Source organism: Lathamus discolor, chromosome 5, assembly GCF_037157495.1.
Source record: "Lathamus discolor isolate bLatDis1 chromosome 5, bLatDis1.hap1, whole genome shotgun sequence".
In the NCBI taxonomy this organism is placed as follows: Eukaryota; Metazoa; Chordata; class Aves; order Psittaciformes; family Psittacidae; genus Lathamus; species Lathamus discolor.
The window spans coordinates 96,512,022-96,533,076 of NC_088888.1; the positions used below are offsets into that span (position 1 = coordinate 96,512,022).

At 45.0% G+C, this 21,055-nt stretch overlaps 1 protein-coding gene across 3 annotated transcripts in view; it reads left to right on the forward strand.

Annotated features, from left to right (window-relative positions):
* HPCAL1 (hippocalcin like 1) overlaps nt 1-21,055 on the forward strand; it is a 64,416-nt gene that overhangs the window by 22,876 nt on the left and 20,485 nt on the right. Inside the window, exon 1 of one of the 3 annotated variants that reach the window (XM_065681619.1) lies at nt 12,180-12,284. The exons of the other annotated variants lie outside the window; for them this stretch is intronic. The gene's annotated coding sequence lies outside the window, so the exon portion shown is untranslated. Of the gene's footprint in view, nt 1-12,179; nt 12,285-21,055 lie in introns of those variants that run through there. 3 annotated transcript variants of the gene reach the window in all.

The window sequence follows — 21,055 nt, forward strand, 5'->3', positions numbered from 1 at the left end:
TTTATTACAAGGAACAGAAAACAGAATAACCCAGACTGTGAAAGAATGCTGAACTGAAGAATTTGGTTGTTTTGTGTCATCTCTCTTCATACCATACACAGCTCAGAGCCCACTTCTCTCCCTATAAGCTCAGTTTCAGCCTGGGCTGGCCTTGCTGGCCGAGTAATTCCAGACTGATTTTTAATCTTTTTAAAAGTTACTATTTTTTTAAAGCTAGTTTCATTAGAAATGTATATGAAATCCATTGAGAGCAGTCATACTTCATTTTGAAGCCCTCCATATCATGAGATGAGGTTGGAAAAGGTGGGCTGGAGGTCTCCTGCTGTGTCAGGGACATTGAGCACAGCTTTCAAAATGATGAGTTCTCTGAATATCACCTGCAGTCCTGGCTTTCTACAGATTTTAGCTGTCCTGTGAGACCTAGATAACATCCTGCTTCTTATCACCACTTTTCTTTTCTCCTTTGCTTTCATAGTCTGTCCTAACCATAAGCATGTTTACTGTGGGCAGTTCTTTGTGGAAGAGGAGAGCTGTCTAACTGCAATGACTTTAGCCATGTTTTCTTCTTCCTGGGGAGCTTGAGTTAGGAGAGGAGAGTGGAAGAAGAAAGGTTAAATTAGCTGTAACACGAACATTTGAACAGATGGCCAACCTTTGTAACACCAAAAGCCATTTAATTTTAGAAATTTGCAGGCTGTTTTAAGCTTGTCATGGTCTTTACAACCATCTGAGCCATAGATACACAATTCATTAGCTTACAGCAAAGCTTCATTGCTTAATTTCCCTTCTGTTTGAAACACTGAACTTTAGGTGGAATGAGCAGGATCCTGGAGCACCTATGGGATCAGCTCCTTTTGTTCCAACTTTCTTTAAACCCCTGGAAGCTTAGGGAGGAGAGAAGCTCCTGGTCATGCTAGAAACTCAGCTCCTCTGATTCACTTGCTTTCCCAGCAGTGCTCAGCCCTAGCAAGACAAGGGCCATGGAATAGTTAATTGTGGGCAGGGAGGAGACAGATGATCATCCTGCCTCAAATCACTTAACCGTCTTAAGGGTCTACCCTTGCCTGCCTGAACGAGCCCACTAATCCTTCAGTGAGCCGTACAAGTGAGTGTTGAGCTATATATGTGCACCGTAGGCCTGCTTAATGGTGGAAGAACATCACTGTTCAGCACAAATTATTTCAGGCTCTAGTGGGTTTCTCCATCCTCTGGAGGCTTTTAGGTCAAGAGTTGCGTATCATCTGAGAACAGATGGTGTAGGCCAAATGGGTGGTGGCTGGATGGAGAAATTCTTTAAATCAAGAGGTACTGGCTGTATCAGTGGTTCTCAATACGTTTTGTAAGATGACAGTGAATTCCCAGGGGCTGTGCTTCAGACACGCGTGGCCATTTGGAAGAGCAGTATTTGCACATAAAGTCTTTGGTGCTGCCCTTGAGGCCTGCTGGGATGAGTGATGCCAAGGGTCCCATTTGGGATTCAGTGAGTCAAGGGTGAAGCAGCAACTGTCAAGCACTTGGAAATTGTCTGTATAAGGAGCGTATCATGTTAGTCCACCAGAAAGTGAGAGGAAAAAGAAAGCTGTATCAGTGCAGCATTTATTTCTTTTACAAAGGTCTGGCTCATCACCACAGTTGACTTTTCTTAATTACTGCTAATGCTTCTGCAGGCTGTGCAGTTGGAGCTGGAATGCAGCTGGCCCAGGGTCAGCGTGCAGAGGCTTTTATCGGGGCCACTCTGAGACAGGCCATCTGCAAGATGTATTTATTTTTTTCTTGTTTGTCCTCTCTAAATAAAAACGTGATGCTGTGAGAATGTCCGTTCCATCCTATTGCTTCACTCCACCAAAGTTGCCATTTTCTGACAAACTCTTTCAGAAAGTTACATTTGGCAAATGGCTGTTTACTTAATTCCTCTATCGTCGCTGCTTGTCCATGAAACCCATATCTGTTTGTGTGCCAGCTCAGCTGTAGCTCAGTTCAGAGCATTCTTTAAACCATAGCTGCCTTCTGCTCATCTTTGGTTTTTTTAGCTCCTTTTCTCTCACAATGGAGGAACTGCAGATACTTCATATCTGATGAAGGCACACCCAGTACCTGCAGAAGCAAGGGCTTTTAGAAGCTGTGACAGCCGTGTGGTTGGGTTTTCCTGTGTAGCCCAAGTGTTGGAGCTTCAACACTCTCGGCACCCCGCAGGTGTAACACAGAGTGTAACGAGGATTAGCTTTGCAGGAGTGTGTTTCTTCTGTCTGCAGAAAACCATGTGAAACTCCATGATGGAGCACTGGCCCATGTTCATTCCCCAGGTCCTGCTGGCTCAGGCCATCAGCCAACAGGGAGACTTCTCTATGGTTGCCTTCAGTAAAATTGGTTTGTCAGGAGGAGACTTGCAAGAAGCAGCTTTTTCATTTTTGGATGGGGGTGGGAGTGTTGTGTGTTTGTTTTTATTTGAGGTTTGTTTGGGGTTTTTTTTCTTTAGGAAAAGTGATTTCTTTGGGGTCAGTGCTATCTCTGAAGTGAATTTACCTGCTTGGGATACTGGGACTTGTTTTAGAAATAAAATGCTCCTTCATCATGGAGCTCTAAGCAAAACTGCTGTTCAAATCACCAGGTTAAAAAGGGACAGTCCCTTGATGACACTGGTTGTTGCAGGGTTTTTCTTAAACTGATAAATTTAAGGCTCTCCTTGGCAAAATGCAAGTTTAAGCAAGCCTTAATATGCTTTGCGCATAGTTACTGTGATATAATCCATCTCTGGCCACCCTAGCCTAGCAGTGGGTGTTTCTGGAGGAAGGTAAAGCATAGGGACTGTAGTTATAAAGGGAAATGCAATTATAAAACCAAAAGAGCAAACCATTGTTTATAATCAATGAAAATTGATGCTTGTTGCTCTCTGGTTCACCTTCCTTACCTTAAGGTTTTCTCATTAGAAGCCATTTCTGTAAATGCCATCTCTTTCTTTCCCCTTGGAGAGATCTCAAATAGCTGGGCTGGAATTGTTGTCTGGGTAATCAATAAACTTTAATCTACATGACCGGTTTTTTTCCTTGAAGTTGGTTCTTTCTGTACTGGAGATAACACGTCTAAAGCAAATGTAACATGAAGAAAGGTTAAATTCAGCTTTACTCGATCTTGCTATTTGTTCTTACAAGTTTGCAATATGAATGTCTTCCAAAACAATTATGGTTATTACTAGGTGGACACTAAATGATTAATCTACTAGCAGACAGCCCGCACAGTAGTGTCTTTGAAACAATTTGTGAGCCTCTTCCCTGCTGCTCCTTCCCTGCAGGAATGTTTTAAAGATAAGGCACTGACAATAAAATAAATTGTGATTTGTAGCCCATTTCTCTTTTGGTCTACTCCTTTGCTTCAGCGTTGTACTTCTGTCTCATGCTGAAAAGTGTGTAATGAAAGGGATTTAAAGTCTGCCCTCAGCCAGAAGAGCATTCAGTCTTGTATTTCATTTGAGACATACGCTTAAATTATCATGGGGTTGGCAGGATTTATCCGTGCATTTAGATGCATGCTTAATCTGGGTAAATAATGATACTTAGGAGCTTTTTTTTTATGGGAGGTCACAGCGCTCTTCTTCTTGAGTTAGCAGCATCATGTGCAGAGCATGCGAAAATATTCGTTGATTATTTTACCATCTGGAGTAGTACTTGTAATGGGAATACCTGTTTACGCCCTGGTTTTCTTCTCAGAAAGTCTCTCCTTTTGGCTATGTGGAGTGGAGAGAGAACATCCCAGCGCTTAGTTAAGGAGCTGAATTTAGGGAGATGAGTAAACACTTCAAAATGCAGTGGTTTGTAAGAGAAAAGGCAAGGCTGCAGAGACGACTCCAGTTTGGTTCCTCATACATTCTGTGAACTTGTACATTTTTAACATTTTTACAGCTACAAGTCATAACACTACGTACCATGTTGCATCGAGACACTGACTCAGAAAAATCCTCTAGTGTCTGTTGATGCCATGGACTTTCCTATGTGCTCATGCTGGTTTTAATTGTCTTTCTGTTTGGAGAAATGTCCTCAAATCTGACCTCAGGTTAGAGGTTAAGCTGTTTCTCATTACTTTGGATAGCAATGATACATTTGGTTGTATACCCTGTTGAGCCAGATTGGAGCTACTGAGCAGCAGTGCAGCTGGGTCATGGCGTTACTCATAATAGCTTCTTACTACTTGCTTAAGTTGTTCTGGTTAATAATATAATATTTTTGGACAATAATAGGTTTGCTTCCCTGGCTTGTCTGATGGCAGTTCTGTTGTTGCGCAGATTTTGAGTTTAACTCTCAATAAACTCTAGGCACAAAGCCAGTTACTGCGAGTAATGTTGAACACTGGCTTGATGGAGCTGCAAAATATTTTCTTGTCTCCTGAAGGCAGCCCTGTGCTCTGATCGTGACACTTTCATTCACTGGAGAATGATGTTGAAAAACTGGCTCATACTGCACACTTTTTAATCCCAGATTTCTCAAGTAAATTAATCCCCTTTTGTTAACTCCATGTGGTGGAAGAAGCAGTCATGACAGTGCTTATAAATGATGCAGTTTCGTTTTGCTCAGAATGCCGAAGTTTGGGAGTGAACTCCAGGCAGACATCTGTGCTATGGTAAGGTTATTCAGGGCAAAGCTTAGTTTTAGTATTAATGCATTTGCTACCAAATTTTAGAAGGTAAACTTGAGACAGACTGCTCCCACCCAGCATCAGATAGGATTGTTTTGGTGGTATAGCTTTGTGCCTGTTTCAAAATTACTCAGATGACCAGTGCTTAAAAATAAGCACCCTCCCCTCCTCCAAACCTGTGGGTGTGGGAGCCTGAGCTGCAACTAGTGCTGAAAGAGATCAAAGAGGGGTGATGTTGTGCTGAGGTCACAAAAGGAATCCAGAGATGCTGAAGGAGAGCACCAAGAGTGGTCTTGCCTTTGGATGCTGTGGGATGAGGCTGCAGGTGGCAGTTAATCCCATTTAATCTTATTTTTAAGATAGTTTTCGCATCTTAAGACTCTCATCATCCTGTTGCTTAGTTTTCTCTGAGAGGTCCCCCTCTCAGGTGCTTGGCCTGCTGAGAGGCTGTTCACCTCCCTCCTTAACTCGAAACTGCCCCACTTCTAGTTTTAACTTACTCATGGGCTGTTTAATAGTTTGGGGTTATTTTTTTGTCAGCACTATGGGTTTATTTTTTCCATATGGTGTTCACCATCCTGATGTGGTTACAGCAAAAGCTTCTCTCCCTTCTGTGCTTGCTTTTTAAGAGGCATCAGCCAAGTGCTGCTAGTCTCCCACTTTTCGTACTGTTTTTTCAGTTTTTTGTTTTAATTTGCATCACTGAAGAACATTTTGATGTTTGCTCTTTATTTTTATTTGCATGATCTAATTCAGCTTGACTTTGCCAATTTCTCTTTACCTGTTTGCTTCCTGACCTCTGTGACACAGCTGTCTTTGCCAAGCAGCCCTTCTTTTCCAGTCCTCGCAGTCACCCTGCTTAGTCCTAGAATCCTTTTTTTAGTGATTGTTTGTCCAGTTACATTGGGAATCATTCCCTAGATGTCTCCCCTGCTTTGCTTGGAGTAACAAGTACCAGCTCTTTTTTTTTTACCATATTCTTACCATAAAGCCTCTTACAAGTGTGTCCTTGAGCACTTCAGTCTGGTTGACTTCCGTGCCAAAGTCCTTTGATTCCTCAAAGCTCATGGGAGATTGAAAATACGGATTTCCATGTTTCACCTCAGAGTATTCTTCTACCCAAACCACCTCTCCATGTTTAGTATTGCCTCCAGAGTTGCTTTCTTTGAGCACTTATGGCTACTTAGAGTGTCTGAATTAGTATCACCCTGTTCAGGTTCAGAAGCTGGAGGGTTACAACTGCTGTCTGCATCTTTTGTGGTCAGCTTTTAATGTTAGTAGTAGCTTCTTCAGTTGAATATTTTGGGAAGTTACAGTCCCACAGTACGATAAGCCCTGTTAGCACTTTTGTTTTGCTGTGGACCTTGCAATCTACGCTACATTTCCATCCAAACTCTGTAGAGTGTAGGACAACCCCTGCTGGTGTCCAGCCTCCCAAGCAGTGTTGACCCCATAGCACCATAGGCTGGCCATGATGACATCCTTCTGAGTTTCTCCTCCTTCTGCTTCCTCACTTTCCTGCTGTATTGTCTTGGCTCCCAGTATCAAGTATGTTAATCCTTGATCTTATTTCTTACTCCTCATGTGTGCATTTCTGGCTAATTATCTGCTGTCCTATCTGACTGCTGCTGTTGATGTTAAGATACTCTTTGTTCTCCTAAGTTTGGATGATATTATGTGCTTTTTTTTGTCCATGTTTACCAATCTCCATGTCTGTTTATTGAAACCAGATGTGGGAATTAACTGATTTTCCTGGTTTTCGTGTCACTAGAAGGCTTTTTTTTTTTCCTTTGGTTTAAAATTCTCAGCTGTGCCTGCTGTGATCACAGAAGGCCATCTCTCATCCACAGAGAAATGTCTTTTTTCCATGAATGCCTTCTGGTGGTGGAACACCATAAAACTTCCCTTGCAGTGTCAGTTCTTGAGCCATATGGATGACATTAACTTGTAATGGCTTTTCCTTCCTTTTGTAGCATTGAAAGAAAGTCCCCAGGCTCAGAGGCTAATCCTGGTCTCCCCAGGCTCTCTCTTTAGCCTAGGATGTAAGCACCACCAGGGAGCATCTAAAACAGGCTCCTGCTCCAAATTGCCTTCCTAATCTGCTTCTTCCATTGGCAGAGACACTAGCCCCTTCTTCTGGGCTAAGTTTAGTCCTGAGCCTTGTTCATGCCTGTGGCTGAGTTCTCTGTCTGCACGCTGAGAGCAAGAGCACTTCATCTCTTACTGAAGGCCAAAGATGGGCCTCTCTGGGAAAAAGGAACTAGAATGCTCTTAATGATAAGGACCAAGTAAAGTGGTGTAAACAGAGAGCTGAGGACAGTACAGTAGAGCAGCCAGGGGCATGAGATGGAAAAGGAGATGGAGAAGTCAGGCTCCCATTCTGGGAGCTGTGGCCTTGCAGTCAGAAGCAGCCAAAAGACTTTAATGATGCAAAGACATCTTGCAGCATCTCTCCAAACAGGAAGAATGAGTCCAGATTGCTGTGTCTACAGAGAGCGATTGTTTTATTTCCTATTAAGAGGGTAGACATAAAATCAGATTTCCACTCTGAGTTGTCTTATATTTTTAGCCTGTGATTGGATTGCAAATGCGCACTGGATATTTACATTTCTGGAAGCAGGCTCTGGTGCTGTCTTCTTTACCAGGATCCAAGTTAATTTGCTGAACTTCCAGATGGGAGCCATTCATTTGTCTATTACAGATTTGCAGGAATGCTTAAATTAATCTAGATTTTCTAGCTCACTAGTTTGCCTGTTCTAACATGCAAATATTTTCCTTACTTCCCTTCTGCCCTTTATTTTTTCCCCCCTTGAGCTGAATTACCCACTTGTGCATAATAAAGAAAACTGGTTTTGCAGAAGGAGGAACCTGTCTGTCATCCATCCTGTGCAGAAGCTCTTGGGGAGTAGATTGTCCTTCCATCTCCTGCAGGTTTCCTAGGAGGGAACTAGGTGCAAGGCATAGCTGGTAGAGCCTTTTAGCTCTGTTTCACTTGGCTTATTGAGGTTTACTGTATTTTGCTAGCTTCTTTCTTTTAAATTATTGTGATCAACTTATTGTGGTCTGGTACATGTGTTGAATAAAGATGATGTTAAGCTACTGGCTCTTTCTCTGTTGTGGGTAGATAAGGGTATTTACAGGGGAAGGCTCATAATTTTCCTTAGCAACATTCAGCCTCCAGTGCATTGAGTGACTTGTGATTGTATTATAGCCAGTTGTTTAATGAAATTTTAAACTACATGTCTCTTTACAGTCACTTGTGCCTGGGGTTCATAGATAGCCATACAAACAGTATGTATATCATTGCCATGGTGGTACATGGTACATCCTGAAGAAGCAGGTGGGGTGTAGACAGGTGAGTTTAGCTCAGAGCCAGCCCTTTTCGTCATTATTGCATTTGCCATAATGTTAAAGACCGGTAGGAAAAAACGATGCACCACATTTTTTGCTACTTTAGTTTCAGAATGAATGTATTGACCCAGTTTGAGTTCAACTTTAATTTCTTCTTCTTGTGTTACAAATTCCCAGTGCTCTCAATAGCCAAACATCATCCCAGAAAAACACGGAAGTCCTGCACAAAGGCTGCATCCCTAAGCCCTGGAGCCACAGTGTGCCTGGAGTGACAGACATGATTGAGAGCTCGTCCTGAGTCAGTAGGGTCAGTAAGCTGCAATACTTAGCACATGGATGAGCATTTACAATTGTCCTGTGTGGTTCCTGTGTTGCTTATGGTGATGCAGTACCTGAAGGAACCTGGGTTGGTAGGGACTATGCAATTTGAAACAGTACTACTTCAGTCTTGCTGAAGGTTGTTGTCTGTGAGGCACTGATGATGGGGATGACGTAATAAGGTAGCAGAAGACATTTTGCTGTTCTGCATCTGTACAACATAAAGTCTTGCTGCTTCCTGGTCTTTCAGTCTCTGGCTGAGGCCCCAGGGTGCGGGGGTGATGTTTCAGCCAGGTGATTCTCAACCCTTGCAATGATAGGGAAAAGTGAGGAAGTTGGCTATGCAGTCAGGAGTCTCTAGCTGCTCACTTCTGGTTTAAATAGTCCTTGGCACTTTGACATTTTGGGGATGGAAGTGTCAATTTTTCCCACAGCAGATGAGTGGACAGGTTTTGGAATATTTTATCAGGTGATGGAAGCAATAGGGGTTCAGTTTTGGGAGGCAGATGATGGAGCATGAGGCAGGCATGTGCCTGGCAGCACAGCCCAGCCTCAGGACCCAGGGCAGGGAGTACATCTTGTATATGCTTGAAGGGTCAACGCACAACCTGGACTTGATTCTCAGCACCACTGGCAGGCCCTGAAACACCACAAAGGCAAAGGGGGAACAGTACAGTAAAGGATTATTTGGTTAACAGTCCTCGGGTCAGCATCTCAGATTAGCAGACAGTAACCCAAACAGGATGGAATTTGCTTAGGAGGAATAAAGTGATATAAGAGGTGTTTAAATTCTTATCTTATACATTTGTTTGAATACAGTTTTGACTCAGTGAGAGAACTTGTTTAGTTTACTTACAGGAGATGAGATGATGTGATAAACTTGAGTGGGAAAACAACCTAATACTTAACATTATTGGACATTATATAAATGGTATTGTAATATATATTTTATTAGAGCCTTGTTTTTTGTCTTACTCTACCACTATAAAAAAAGGATGACTGTAAAGGGAAAAGAAACAGCATCTGTAGTAAAACAGAAGCTTCTGAAATGTAGCTGTGAGATGAGCTTGTTACGTCGAAACAGTCAGCCTGGAATTTTTCTCCTCATTGTGCTGTGCATGCAAATTCATTACAAACCTCTAGGAATTTCTCAGTCCCCTCATGCCTTAGTGTGACCAGGACACCAAAACCATGGGATTATCTCTGTGCTCCCCCCAGCTGCAGCACCACACGGTATGCATGTGTTGTGAAAATTGCACAGCAAGGCTGCACTGCAGTAGCTAGAGGTAGTTTGGGCTACCAGACAAATCCTATTAAGTCAGGGGTGTCCAATACAGTGTGTATAACTTTGATTCAGAGAGGACTATTTATAGCTGCAGTAAGAGTATTGTGTGCACAGGGCTTTTCTTTCACACCTGATCAGGGACCTTGGCATATTCACCATCCCTTTCACATGCTCAGCAGCTCGGGAGCCAGACCTCTTGAGAGCACCAGTGCTTTAACTGGAAATCCTGGTCATCTTCTCAGGCCGTCTGCGGGCATCACGGAAGAGGAGGTCATGCTTCTCTGTACAGCATCTCTTCTCGTTCTCACTCACTGGGTTCAGTGGTTTAACTCTCGGGTGTGCAGCGCCCCACCATCACCATGAGCGCTGCAGTGGGAGGGAGGAGGGATGCTATATGTGTCAGTGGTGTCATTAAACTTCCCAAGCTCTTCTTAGTGATGAGTGAGTTTGGGATAAAGTGGAGCTGGAGTTTGGAGGGACCAAATGTGGCAAGCTGCAGGGACAGGATAACAAGGAGATGTGCTTGATATCCATGGGAAGGAGGGTTTACCTGCCCCACTGGTGATGTCAGTTCATGGATTTAGGGTCTGGCTGGGGAGGTAGGAAGGACTTGCCTATTAGAAGTGCCCAGTCTGGGGTAATCAAGTGGTGGAGTGACGACTTCCTTTGTGAGTGTGTGTTCACAGTCTGGTTTTAGGCTTTAGCATTTGGTGAGCACACTAATGCTATGCCAAGGAATCACCACAAATTCAATTTTACAATAACACACCATTAGTGGAGCACAAACAGCAAAGACCAGCAGGAACATGCTCGTTCCTGCAGCTGGTCAAGGCTGGGGTCCCTCCACCACCGCCAGCCCCCAGGATGCTGCTGTACAGTGCAGTTAGATGTGTTAATAAGGCCTGTGAGCTTTCTGCACGCTTACTGCATTACATCGAGCAAGTTGATTATAGGGACTCTTTATTTTATGGGGTTTTTATATTCTTATTGGGAGCCATTTGTCAGTCTGCACAGAAATCCGATTAGCTGAGAATTGCTAGCTTTCTGGTATATGTTGACTTATAAAGTGAAGGATGCAGCAATAAACAGTCCATTAGGCTGCAGGAGAAGTGTGTAGGCTTCTTTGGAGTTTGGAAAGGAGAGGTTTGACACATAAACGCCTTTCCCTTGGGAACTCATTCATGTTTGGTGTGGGGGTTTTGTGCCCGCAGTGGGTACTGGCAGCCCCTTTCAGCCCACTGGTGCTGTTTTCCACAGTCTCCTTCAGGACATGGGGATGCAAGCATAAGGCTTCCCCTTTGGCCAGCAAATGCACTTCCCCATCACTCTGTGTAAAATAATTTTCAGTTCTTAAGCAAGGGGATACTTAATCTTGGCATTAGGCACCTTGATGTGTTACCAGAGAGTGTTGAATGGGCTTTGTACGTGGTCAGATAAGGCACAGACAAGGTGACTAATGATACCCGCAGCCTTGCAGCGATATCATTGTTATATGTCTTCAGTGTAGCAAAAGCCTAAGGCTCTTCTCACCAATAGCCTCTTCTTTATCACAACAGAAGATTTAATTTTTTGTTAACAGTGCAGGAGAAACTTTTTGCCATAAGGTGAGCAGAGGCTGTGGACAGCTTTGCCCGTTGTGGTGATGTGTTCAGGGTGCTGCTACCTGCATCACACAGTGGGGTGGTTTGGCCAGCAGAGTGGTGCTGCTCACATCCCCGTCCTGGCATCCCTAAAAGAGGCCTGTGAAACTAAAGTTTGGGGTGGCTCTTGAGATCCTGTATGCTGTTTAACTGAAACACTCGAAGATACAAATAAGTTCTTTACTGTAAGGGTGGTGAGACACTGGAACAGGTTGCCCGGAGAAGCAGTAAACGCTCCATCCCTGGCAGTGTTCAAGGCCAGGGTGGACAAAGCCTTGGGTGACATGGTTTAGTGTGAGATGTCCCTGCCCATGGCATGGGGGTTGGAACTAGGTGATCTTAAAGTCCTTTCCAACCCTAACTGTTCTATGATTCTATGATTTTATACTATAAATTTAACACCTGAGGAGCTGGAGAAGAGAAGCAGCAGCCAAGTCCTGGTTAGCAGGGATTCAAAACTGTGTTTGAACTCATGGGAAAGGACAAATAATCTTATGCTAGCTCTCTCTCTCTGAAATGTCTGCAGCAAAGCTTTGGAGGTGTGAGCTGCCGGTGCTCCTGGATGTCTGGATTCTGACTGGTTTTTGGGAAGGAGGGAAAAGAGACAAGCTGAGAGGAGAGCCACCCACCTACAATGCAACATAGCAGTGCTAAGGGTGTATTCCTGCTCTGAGCAATCTTCGGGCTTTGCTTGCTTCATGGAGAGACTTAATTCATTGTTTGATAGACTCTAATTATGCCCATGTAGGTATGGGCATGCTGAAGGGGCTATATGGGGTGATATGTTGATGGCTGTTCTCCACTATTGCCTGGGAATTTCTGAGTGTTGGCAGGCTGTAAAACGTAAAGCCCATCGCTGGGCGGAGTGAGAGCAAACGTGTGGTTTGTGCATGTGTTTTTGTGTCGTATTTAAGAGAAAAAAAAGCATCTAAAAATAAACGCCGGCTCGCCTCCGCTTCCTGGCTTGTGCGGGGCTGTGGTGGAGCAGCCGGAGCAATGGGGTGGCTGGCCTGGCCTGGCCTGCGGGACTTCCCTCCTGAGCCTGGGGCAGCCAGAGGGACGAGGTGAGGGGCAGCTGGTGGGGAGCAGGGATGGTGGTGGGATCAGCCTTTCTCCAGGTGCGGGGGGACATGCTGCTGTCAATTGGTATGTAGGAACCTTTGGGTGCCGGTCATGCATGGGGTGGAGGCTGCATGAAGTCCTCTGCGCCTGTAAATAGATGTTGTGGTGTGTTCATGTAGGTCTTTTATCAGGCCCAAGCATGTGTTTCGGTGATGGGGGGGGGGGGTTGCTTTAAACCCTGAATCCCCGAGAGTAGTTTAGAGGTCTGGCTGCTGCTCTGCGGGAAACGGGTGAGCAAGAAGAGCAGCAGTGAAGCCATCAGAAACATATAAGGTATCCTCTCATGCCAGTGCAGCAGCATGGTGTTACAGTGGCATAACCTGCACTGAAACTTGGCTCGAGAGTCATCAGGACACTGAGCAATGGCAGCTGTACTGGCTCATGGAGGGCTTTGCTCTCCAGGTAGGGAGGAGTAGCACAGTGCCGGGGTGGTTGCTGAGCTGGGGCCAGGAGAGCTGCAGCTGGGAAATGAGAAACCACAGGGAAGTTGTGTTCACCGAGAGCTGTGTTGGGAGCTTTGTTTTTCATTAGGGATGTTGGATGCTAGGACATTTCCTACTATGTTGTTTTTTTCTGGTTTTGATATGGGGTTTTGTTTGTTTAAGAAAGCCCAGTGATATTGTACAGGGGATGCACAGGTGATTAAAATGTTTGTAATACTAAAATGTTTATGACTAAGCTGACAAAGGTGTTAGGAAGTTGTGTCCTTTTCTCTGCTCTTTATGGCAGGATTGAAACTCCCCTCACAGTCAGTAAGATATTGCAGAGCCTGGTTCTGGCCTGAGTTGACAGCAGGGAGTTTTACTTTCTTCTTTGTATGAGCTAAATTCATTTTATTCCATGAGCCTTGATGAACCTTATTTTTACCTCCATGGACCTAGTTTTTACCTCCCCAAACCTACCTCACTAATCTTAATCCAGAAGTTGATGGTGTGGAAAGCTTTCTCTGGAAGTCCTCCTATGTCTTACCAGTGATTTCTTGTCATTAGTCCTACCAACCTGCGTATCGTCTATATATTTACATTTTATACATCATAGCCTGTTAGCTCACGAAGCAGCCTCATGGGAGAATCAGTGGCTTCAGCCCTTCACGGTCTCGGTTTTCTGACCTGTATTAAAGTTATTTTTCTGCCAGCCCAGAGGAAGTGGTGCCTGGGGTCACCAGGGAGTTATGGGTTTGCCAACTGGTGGGTTGCCCACCTGGGAAGGCCGATGAGAAGCATCTGGCATTTTAAAAGCATTAGTGGATGATGGATATTACATCTGTATGTGAAAGGTACTTTAAAAAGGGTGTGGAGGGGTTGCAGATTGCCCATCTATCTGGCAAAGCATCTAGAATAGCAGAGCTGCCAAGGGGAGCATTTTGCCATACTTGGGGCTTTTCTGAGGAGGGGTAAAGTTGGCATTTAGTTTCCAGAAGAGTGTAGGCAGTTACGCACAAGTAATTGTGAAGGGAATAATTGTGGGTGGAAGGAAAAATGTGGCTGGTGTGGTGAAGCAGGGCTCTGACGAGCGTCACAGTGTGGTTTCTTTCCGCCTTTTTTCCCCAAAGAAAGTCCAAGCACTGGTGGCTCTGTCTCTGCTACGTGGCCCTGTGGGGATGCTCTGGGCTGTGACCCCTGGGTACCAAAGCACCTGAGGAAGAGGGCAAGGGATGTTCCTGCACTGACTTGAGTGGAGGCACAAGGCTGTCGCCTCAGCCTTGCTGATGTCCCAGCCCAGGGATGGCTAGCTGCTTTTTATTAACTGTGGGTTATTCACCTGGTTGGTTTTCCTCTGTGGGGGAAGAACTGGCTGTAGTGCAGGGTTGCTCTCTGGTGTATCTGGCAGTTTCAACTTGCTGTGAATTTTGTGACTAATTGCTGCAGCAATTCAGTTCAGTGTCTGAAGGCAGCACCACAGTCATGCGTGATGGAAAAGGACAAAAGCAATTTTTATATTTAGCTCCTCTGAAGACTTCTTTTGGTCTGGCCAGTTTAGCCAGTTTTGTTGTTGGTTGGTTGGCGTTTTGATATTTTGAGGTGTGTGTGGGTTTTTTTGTTATTAAAGACAAAATAATAGCTCCTTGCCTCTTTAATGTAATATAATTAGATGGAGGAGCAAGCTGTTGAATGGTTCTGGCTAAAGCCATGAAAAAGAATAATTTTAACTGCTGTTATGAGAATTTTCCCTTTTCTGCTTTTATGATGATGAATGCCCATTTGTATTTTAGCATCTGTTCCTGTAAGAATGTGGAAGGAAATGAGTTGGCTCAGCAGAAACTGAAACCCAAACTAATCTCACACTGTAGTAAATGCTCAATAGCTTCATTGTTTGTGGGCACTTCAGCAGCAAACTCAGAAAAAAACACCCCAGCAAACCAAACAGCACTAAAACCTGGGATACATGGCGGAGAAAGCATCAAAGCCCTTTTGTTGTTTTCCCCAGCATCCCGCAGGCTCCGTGCACATGCCCAGCAATCACAGAGCTTCACGGCAAACCGCTAGGAGGTTTGCCCTGCTGCCTGGGGATGCCAGTTTGGGGTCCCACAGCCAGTGGTGCCGGAGCCTGGCTTCACCGTCACTGGGGTGGCCAGTTCCTGCCAAAGCTCTTTATGAGCTTTCAGAGGCTGGCTGCTGTGCAGCCCACAGAGTCCTTCCGTCCTTTCACCCTGCGCTTCCCCACTTGCATAACTGACTTAGGCATTACCTTCCCTGCTCTCCTTGCCGTGTCTGTGGAGCTCCTGAATCACTTGGCCTCTTTGTTTCGATAAATAACTTTCCAGCCGAGTCGCTCCTTAGGTGAGGCTGGGAGTATTTCAAAGCAGAGACTCTAAGTTTACATTCTTGCCTATTTAATTTTGCAGATCTGTTTCATACCTAAGCGCACTGGGATTATTTACTGAAAGTATATGGAGAATAATATTTCTCATTTAAAAAATCCCAGTAGCCCGTGTGCTCATTATGCTTTCTCTGGTCAGAAACAGAAAGTGAAATGGATGTTTTTTTTCTGCAATTATCAGACAGAGAGAAGTGTAGAGATTAGTAGAGCATAAACAGAAGGAAGTAAAGCAGCTATCAAGTGTTTTAATGAACTGGGTAGCTCATTTGTTTAGTATGAGTTGTCACTGAGCCTTCAGGTTGGCACTTAGGGTTTTAGTTTGTTAAATACAAATAAATAAAGCATGGAAATGACGTTTCTAGAGAGTGGTCCAGTTTAGCTGTGCATATATTCTTTAGTCCCACATGTGGGATTGCTTGGTCTGCGCTGGTATTCCCTAGCTGAGCTTTTTTCTTGGGAGGTTTTGGTGTGTATTTTAACTTATTAATGCTGTTGAGAGTGGGATTGGGTGCTCCCTCAGCCACTTTGCAGATGACCCTGAGCTGAGTGGTGCAGTTGATACATTCGAAAGAAGAAAGGATCTCATACACAGGGAGCTTGACAGGCTGGAGGAGTGGGTCCCTGTGACCCTTGGGAAGTTCAGCACAGCCAAGTGAAAGGTTCTGCACCTGGGGCCCCCAGTATCAATATAGGCTGGGGAATGAAGGAACTGAGGACTTGTGAGTATGGGTGAACAAAATAATGGACATGAAGCAGCAACATGCACTTGCAGCCTAGAAAGCGTGGCCAGTAGCTCTGTTCTCCCCCTCTTCTCCACGCTTGTGAGACCCCACCTGCAGCACTGCATTCAGCTCTGGGGTCTCCAGCACAGGAAAGACCTGGACCTGTTGGATCAATTCCAGAGGAGGCCACTAAGATGGTCAGAGGACTGGAGCACCTCTCCTATGGAGACAGGCTGAGAGAGTTGAGCCTGTTCAAGCTGGAGAAGAGAAAGCTCCGGGGAGACCTTAGAGCAGCTTCCAGTGCCTAAAGGGGGCCTACAAGAAATCTGGAGAGGGGCTTTTTACAGGGGCCTGTAGTGACAGGACAGGGGGATGGCTTTAAACTGAAAGAGGGCAGGTTTAGATTAGGAAGGAGCTCTTTATTGTGAGGGTGCTGAGGCACTGGCACAGGTTGCCCAGAGAAGCTGTGGCTGCCCCATCCCTGGCAGTGTTCAAGGGCAGGTTGTTTGGGGCCTACTGGAAGTTGTCCCTGCCCATGGCAGGAGGGCTGGAACTCAGTGATCTATAAGGTCCCTTCCAACCCAAACCATTCTGTGATTATTCCTGTGAGATCTGGTGCCAAAACCTGCATTTGTTTGCTGGCAAAGGCTGATACTCATACTGTACTTGAACAACTGTTGGCACTGCTGCTTGAGGAAGGCAAGCAAAATTCCTGTGTCTGAGTGGAAAAAATATTCTTCAAGCTTAAGACATGAGGCATCTAGTATTTTCAGTCACGGTGAGTTTTAATGATATTTTATGGGCTGGGAGGCAACGGTAGGAAAGAGGTGCATAACCTTTTAAAGGAGAGGAAGCAGATTGTTATCTTAGGCTTTCAAAGTGTTGCCACTTATCAAGCAGCTCTTCTTTATCCCCAGCCTCTGTCCTTAGACCTGCCCAGGTCTGATTTGAGGGGACCCTCCACCTTGTCGATGTAGCTAGATGTTTGCTGATGTGTTTCTCCAGCTGGCTGCTTGGCAAAGCAGGGAATTCCCATCAGCTGTCTTTCTACTTAGATTACCCACTTTTTGGCACAGAGAAAGGCTCTTTTTAGCCCTGTGTATGGTGCCTGGCACAGCAGAGGCCACATCTCAGCTGCCACTTCTCTGCATTGCAGCAGGAGAGCTCCAGCTTCCTGCTTTTGGGCTGGCGCAGCTGCTGGCAGATGCGATCCCCTCTCGGAGCTGGAGCGGTGGCTTTGCCACTAGTCAACTTTAACGCATACCACCTAAGATGTGCTTTTAGCAAAGCATCTCCCACTGCTTGTATGAATACATGAAACCAGGCTGCTCCTATTAAACGTAGCACAGGCTAGAGTGTGTGCATGACGTAGTTTTCTCTGGGAAAGCTGCAGGCACCACTATTTCCGTGCCTGCAATAGCAGCATCAAGAAATCGGGTATGTTTTAGTGGAGTTATTTGTGGGTAGAGAGTGGTGCTGTTTTGTTGCAGAGCTCCCTAAGCTCTGCCTGCAGTGCTCCTGGCAGCCCCATGGCTTGCCGGCACAGCCTGGAGAAATGTGCGGCTGCAGCTCCCCTCCCTGCTGGAAAGAGCAGTTTCAGTCAAAAACCAGTCACTTTCTATAGGAAAAGTCACTCTGGGGGATGAAGCAGATTTTTTCAGTGGCATGCTGAGACATGCAGGGGTTTGAGGCTTTTTCACAACTGATGTGTTGTCAGTGGTGGGCCGTCGGAGCAAGTGCTTGGCTGAGCAGGCTTGTGCTTGGCCAAAGCTACCTGCGTGCCTCAGCGTACAGCCAAACACCCTTATGGCATAGCCTGAAGTTTTGGCAAACTTGTGGTGTTTTTGCATGGGTTTTCCCCATGCATTTGCTTGCACAATGACCCAATCCAGGGTGCCTTCCTGGTTTGCAGAGAGTCATGCTGTGTTGCCCCAGTGAGAGCACTGCTTGGAGCTAGGGGAGGAGTTGTGCCAGATGACCATGGTCCCACCCATGGTCTGGTAAGGCAGCAAAGGGCACACTTCTTTAGATGTCACCAAAAAACAGTGTTCTCAGAGGGAAATCTCTCATTGACTGTAAGCCCCATGTGTCTGTAAGCATGTGTGAGCATGTGTTTGCTGAACTGCTTCACCTGCCCCTGTAGCAGATACTGAGACGACTCATGCTCCAGGGGGGCTGCAACCTGCTCATAGCACTCAGGTATTTTCAGTCCGTTTTTCACTGCTCTAGTTAAGGTGGGTGTTTTTATTTTATTTTCAGAGCAAACTGCCTAATGGACTTTGTTACAGCTGTTCCTCTGATATGTGAGATTTTAATCTACCCCTTTTGGAGGAAAAAGACCTTAATTTTAGGTAAAATAGAAATATATGTGTGTGAAAAGCTGCACTTGCTGAAATGTTTTCAAATACACAGATCCTGTTGAATAGCAAATAGAGAGTGATTGTGGTCTCTTCTAGTTAAGGCTGTGGTTAGATTTGTTTGGTTTGGTTTTGTACAAGCCTGCTTTTTTGTTTATGAAACAAATACACCATTATTCCTGTTCTCACACTGGATGAACAGTAGAAGTGATCTTTCTCCATCTCCTCTCACAGCTGGAGAAGAAACTGGAAGGTCATTGTATGACTTGCACCAGTAGGTTTTACATGTCGAGATGTTCCAGAAACGTGTTGGATCACTTACTTCTTAACACTGTTTTTCCACTGAGCTTTTACATTGCTTTCATTAGACCTTTTCAGTGGATGGGCTTTGAAGCTCCTCATTTGGGAAGGCACAGATCACAGAAGTCTAATACCACAACACTGCCATTTGTGATTAATGTGGAGGAAGATCGGAACATGGTTCTGAGAGAGCTGGATAACCCTGGGGATAGTCACCGAAAAGGCATGAAATGCAGGGGCAGTACATCTCTGAATGGGGTAGAAGCTGATCATCTGGAAATGTAGAGAAGAGCCCAGACAGAGCTGAACACAGATTGACCCAACGCACTAAGGTGAAAAGTCAAAACCCCTTCTTGGATGAGTTCTCACTGCAGATAAGGAAACTTGGTGTTGAGGTGAGACCTTGTTCAGGATGGCACTTACAGTCCCAGTGGTTAGGAGTCGGGAGGCTGTCACTGCACTAAGAGCAGAGGAGGATTTCTATGGCATAGAGAAAGGGCAAATGTGTGTCTCAAAGAGGGCAAGAAGAGCCTGGTCAGTTAAGCCAGGAAAGCCAAGGCTGATGTGGGAATGATGGCTCTCTGTCCTTGTGTGTAGCAGCGGGGAAGACTGAGAGAAGATGGTGTTGGTAGCAGAGCAGATGGGGTCACCAGCACTGAATACAATTGGGCTAGAAGTTAAGATGATTTTGAGCTGGTAGAGGAGTGAAGCCTGTGACTGGGATGGTAGGAACAAAGCCTGGCTGGCTTTTGGGATGAAGCTCAGGAAGAAAGTCAGTGAGTGATGCTGCATCTGCCATATCAGAGCCCAAACATGGTGTTTCCAAGAGGAGCAGTTCATCTTCAGGAATATTGAAAACAATGAGTACATCAAAACACAAGTATATTGAGATACATCCATTCTGGCATAGCTGTGTATGGAAACGATTAGGACAAAACTGAGTAATGGAAGCTTATAGGACACCGAGATGGCTTGGAAGCAACAAGAGAAATAACCTGTAATAGACAAAATTTTGCAGGAACAGTGGCACTAAGTGTCTTTGCTTCATTGCATGCCCATGGTGGGTATGCCTCCTCTACAGGGCTGGCACTCAAGCAGGTCTGCCCCTGTCACTCCTGGCTGCGAATTTGGTGTTGCCACAGGCTGTTTTTTATTGCACTTCGTCTAATTTTAGCCAAACAAAGCCGCCTTCTCAGCTGGGTGCTCACTGTACTGCCATAATATGAATTAGTGGAGAAAACCCAGGAGTTTTATGACAGTACATTTACTGAGCGCATTTTCTTGTCCAGTGAACCCTATCTGCCAGAACCTGGCAGATAATTGCTATGAGAAATAGTTCTGACTCTTTTGCTCCCTGAAAAATGGGGAAGGAGTTGATAACTTTATCTCTCCCAGTTTTGGACCAAGCACAGTTTCGATAGCTATCTCAGCAGGTCAAAACCACAGACGTCTGTTCCAAACCAGTGGGTAATTGCTTTGTGCAAAGCCATTCATGAACTAATTTTTTCCTCCAGGAAGGTGAAGTTTGTTTATTCAATCCCATTTCAAAGCAATGCCTTTTCTTAACAGAGACCATAGCAGAAATGTGTGCTCAACTTGGTTATTTCTGACCTGACTATATCTTCATTTTCGTTTTGAGAATATAATTTGAAGTATATTTTTTCCACATTGCTTCTTAATCTGTCTAGCCTGATATTTTCCAAAACTGTGGTTTCCTTCCTTCTCTCCCTTATTTTCCACTATTAAATCTTCCACCTCATTGAAAATACCTGATACATAGATTTAAGCAACTTTGGCACAGCACAAGATTCTGCGGTTGAGTTAATAGGCAGTGAGTGCTCCAGCACACTAAGGATAGGTTGAAAGGCAACAAACAGCTTTCTGCTGTGGGCTGGTGCTCAGGATGGAGAAGAGGACAGGTGATAGGTGTGAAAACAGAATATGTACATTAAAATGGACAGATAACTGGTGTAGTACTGTACAGAGGAAAGCTCTGTATGGTCTGCAAATACATATTACTGTATTTAGGGTCTGTTTCTGTTAAATTCAAGCAAAGTAATTTCCCATTAGTATTCATTAGGAGTGGGTGTTTTTTGGTCAATGCCAGTATTTGCTTATCCATACTGTTGCCCAACCTACAGGTTGTCCTGGCTCCAGTGTTCATGGTCTACATATGGGACTATGCAAGAGGCAGGAGGAAGGTAATGGGGGAAGGTCTGGTGTGGCTGCTGAGGTGGGCAGGGAGGCAAAGAGCCAGGATGGATGAAAGGAACAGGTTGAGTGTCTCCATCCATCAGAATAAAGGGTCTGCTGAAGCCCTGTAGGCCATATGAGAAAGGGCTAAAAGGTAAATGGGGCTGAGAAACAGTGTGATGTTGAGGTGGCATTGCAAAGTGTAAATGTAGCTTCCAGATTTTCCTTTTTCAGCAAAGGATGTTCTCAGCAGGCAAACCTAGCTCTGCACTTCTGGTGGGGGAGCTGAATGCTCTGTCCCGGGCTTTCCACAGGCTTTTT